Source organism: Fundulus heteroclitus, chromosome 15 (assembly GCF_011125445.2).
Source record: "Fundulus heteroclitus isolate FHET01 chromosome 15, MU-UCD_Fhet_4.1, whole genome shotgun sequence".
NCBI classification, from domain to species: Eukaryota; Metazoa; Chordata; class Actinopteri; order Cyprinodontiformes; family Fundulidae; genus Fundulus; species Fundulus heteroclitus.
This window is the reverse complement of record NC_046375.1, coordinates 26,004,905-26,008,908: the sequence shown is the minus strand read 5'-3', so window position 1 is coordinate 26,008,908 and position 4,004 is coordinate 26,004,905. Positions and strand designations below refer to the sequence as shown.

General features: G+C 37.8%; 1 long non-coding RNA gene across 2 annotated transcripts; it reads left to right on the top strand.

Annotated features, from left to right (window-relative positions):
- Nucleotides 1–261: 261 nt before the first annotated feature.
- Nucleotides 262–3,802, top strand: LOC105924700. 2 transcript variants are annotated; one of them, XR_004932747.1, is made up of 5 exons: nt 262–337; nt 507–578; nt 1,323–1,390; nt 3,261–3,475; nt 3,564–3,802. It is a non-coding gene; the product is annotated as an uncharacterized LOC105924700 (long non-coding RNA). The 2 variants fall into 2 exon arrangements; XR_004932748.1 differs by lacking the exons at nt 262–337; nt 507–578; nt 1,323–1,390 and adding an exon at nt 2,678–2,780.
- Nucleotides 3,803–4,004: the final 202 nt, after the last annotated feature.

The window sequence follows — 4,004 nt, the reverse complement described above, 5'->3', positions numbered from 1 at the left end:
AAAGATAACCAATATACCAGGGACAGAAACAGCATTCTCTCTGAAACTGTACAAAGAAGCACTAGGGAAAGCCTATCAACGCATCACAGTTTACCTTTGCACAGTTGAAGATTTCCTTACTGAATGTAAGTTACTCTTAAATAAATAACATTACAAAAAGTCTCTCTTGAACTTATTTGTGTCTTAGGTGTATTGTTCCATCATCCAATTTAAACAAATTATACCCTCATGTCTGATTTTGTATTTTACAGCACCGCAATCAACCTCAGACTCTTCTGATTCTGAAGTGATTATAACAAGCAGAAGTACTAAAGAATTTAATTTGGCTGATACAGTAGTAAGTGTAATATTTGCTATTTTACATGTGCTTACAAGTCAGAGATAGTATTTACATAACCATTTTTTGGCAGGATGTTAAACACATGAGGAATACTGACTATGCTTATACTGTTCTGTTAAACAAATCTTAAGTGCATTTATGAGACATATTTCTTTTCTTTATCCAGCCATTTAGACCCAACTTGCACAGCACCAGTGATCATGGCAGGGAATCTTCAGACTTGGATTCAGCAACTCCGGTAATATGAGTTTTTCAGGGGCCCAATCATGTACTATGATTATAAAAAACAAAGCAAAAAAAGCAAAAAACACCTGTTCATGATAAAATAAGCTGAACTATGCCAAGTGTTCGTCCCGATAGTGTTCACATCATCCCCTTTGAGCCTGAACAAAATATTTGCACGGGGCACAATAGGCAGACATTAACAATGTCATTTGTATTTTTTTGTGCTTTATCACGCTTGATCTTGGACTTCTCCACTTTCTTTTCACACAGCCCTTGGGAAGATGCTCGCTTGCTTGGCTCCATTACTTCCTTGTTTAGTCACTGCAAGAATGCGCAATATCATAACTGGTCACACTGGTCACACTGGTCATCTTATTAGGGTAAATACAGGAAAAACTAAAGCAAGAAATGAAGCAAACAAAAACTTTAGAATGCAAAAATAGAATACAATAAGCCAACAGTGTACCACACTTTATTGGAAAGACTTTGTATGCAACCAGAGTAAAATTTGTAAAGTCACGATATGTGACTAGGCCATTTTAACTGTAATATGTCTTGTTCATATGTAGCCTTGTCTTTAAAAAAATCTACAATTAATTTGTCTTATGGTACATAAAGTAACAGGAAAAAAGGCTTCATCGTCAACCATATTTGCTTACATTAGAGCAATGTCGTTCTGAATAGGTCTGATACCATTAACTATACCTTTAAGTGCTTTTACTTGCCAAGTCTAATCCCTCTTATGGTTTTTATACAGATCTTACTTTCTGGTGGAGAACAGGACCCAGAAAATACAATGGATGCAATAGGAACTACGTGCTATAGGTATTCTTTTCTCTCCTGATTTGAAGTGGTATGATTGATTACAGGATCATCATTTAGGCCGTGGGCCAGAATCTGTAGAACGACTTTTCATATGAACTGTCAGGGGGCAACTTTCTTGCACTTGGATAAGTTTCTACACATAGCAGTGATCTAAAAAAACAACAATGTTCCCACGTTTTCACTTGCACATTAATAAGTTATAGCCGATAAAAAATCTAAACTGATACGCGCCGTGCCTGTGCTATCCTAGCACAGCAGGTCTTGATGATATCACAGTAAATTGGGCAAAAAACTGGGCTATTTCTGCCCTGTGATAGACTGGCGACCTGTCCAGGTTGTACTCCGCCTCTCGCCCATTGACAGCTGGAGATAGACACCGGCACCCCTGATGACCCCAGCAGGGATAACCTTGTTAGAAAACTAATGAATGGATGGATGGATGCACTGGTTGCCCCCTGACAGTTCATATGAAACTTCTTAAGGAGACGTCCTACAGATTACTGCTGGCACTCCAAATTGACCGCCATGCTGTAAACAGACTTAACATCTGCCGGTCGGACATTTGGGATGGAGCCGTCAGAGGATTCAAAAGGGCAACATTCTCTGAAAAGAAGGATCTCCAAGTGAAGTTTTCAGATGATGCTGGCAGGTTTGAGGATGGTCTTGATACAGGTGGACCAAAAAGGGAATTCATCTCACTCCTGATGAAAATTCTGAAGGAACGATCCATATATGATGGACCTGCAGAAAGTCGCTTCCTTGTCTACAATTCCAATGGTACTATTTTGTGTGGAATGTTTTAAAATAACTAAATTATTCAACAATGCCATATTTGTGTGATTTAAAATGATTGACCACTAAATTATTCTGCATTTTCATGAGCAGCAATCAGAGAGGATGAGTATAGTTTGGCAGGGAAGATGATTGCCATGTCCATAGTACATGGTGGACCTGGTCCAAATTTCCTTTCAAGGGATAGGTCAACTACATCTCAGGGCAGTCCAGTTTCCACTCATCTGTAACAGACGTTACAGATGAAGAAATAGGGAAAGTGTTACGAGAGGTATGATGGTCAATACTTGAGGTTGTGTGCTATAAATGTTAGCATTTTTATCTCTTTTGAAATGTTATTTCAAATGATTATTCTGATATTTGTATTTATATATAATTAACGTCTTTTATCTGATAGTAGTAAAGTTCATCTTCTATTTTTTCAGATCCAGAATGCTTCCTCATTGCAGACCCTCAGAGACTTAGTGGTACAGCACAGTACCATGTTGCTGACAGCAGGGTGCTTAAACCGTGTCAATTCATTGGAGGAAAAGCACTCCATAGTGAATGAGTACCTCAGGTGGTACATAATTGAAAGGAATCACAGCGCAATCGAAAGGTAGTTGTTTTTTGTTATTGCCGATGTTGCTTTTTCCTTTAGCAGAAGACTCCTCTTACCCAGATGCACCACAGAGCGCCAGATTGATGCCTGTGGTCATCAATCTCTATAACGCCTCCCTCAGTGATTCAGACACCACCCCTCTGTATTGACATTTATTCATTTATTATTATTTTTTTGCACATCGTCACTATCACTTTAAATTAGATCTATATATATAGATCTAAATTAAAGTGATAGTGACGATGTGGAAAAAAAATAATAATAAAAAAAAAATAATATATATATATATAATTTTTTTTTTTGTATATCTGGAGCATGTCGCGAAAATAATTTCGCTTTGGGATTAATAAAGTGATTTTGATTTTAAAAGGTAAATGCAATAACTGAGTGGTATAAAACAGGTGTTTCATTTGAATGCTTAGTAGCTAATACAAATTGTACTTTTAATTTCCTAAGCAACCTGTTATTGCATTTCAGATTCAAGAATGGACTTGCTACTTTGCAGTTTTTAACAGCCCTGCAGCAATATCCTATGGCGCTGACTCCTGTCTTGTGCCATTCTGAGAGAAAGTTATCTGCTGGGGACATTGAAAATCTCTTCCGACCAGAGCTTAGTCCAGATGGCAGCAACCGGAGAGCCCAGGAGAACAAAACAACAAGTTTCTGGGCCGACAACCTTCTTGACTGTGAAGGTTGGTTTATTTGTTCCACATCACACTAATTACAATGAAAATTAACTACTTATGATGTATCGGAGTTGTTATTTATTTCTACTTTCAGAAAATAACAGTGAGGTGACCCTGGAGGATGTACTTATGTTTGCAACAGGTGTGCCATCTATTCCTCCTGCTGGTATGGACCCTCTGCCACGTCTTGAATATATTTACACCTCAAAATTCCCCATGGCAAATACATGTGCCAACACTTTAAAGCTGCCCCTCTTGGACAGCTACATTACATTTAAGCACAACTTGAACTTTGGGATTAAGAATTCCCCTGGCTTTGGATGCCTTTAGTCAGTATGCAGCTGTTGTTATTTTGGGCAAGATCTGTAAAAGTTATGGATTGTAGTTGTGTGGGTTCTATGTGTGTGTGTATATACATATATTAGTTCTACTGCATTAGTTTGTTCCCAAATTTCTATGTTTTGTTGTGTAGTTTGGTCTGAAAGACAACACAATGTTACAATCATATTGTTGAAACCAATTGTTTATAACATTC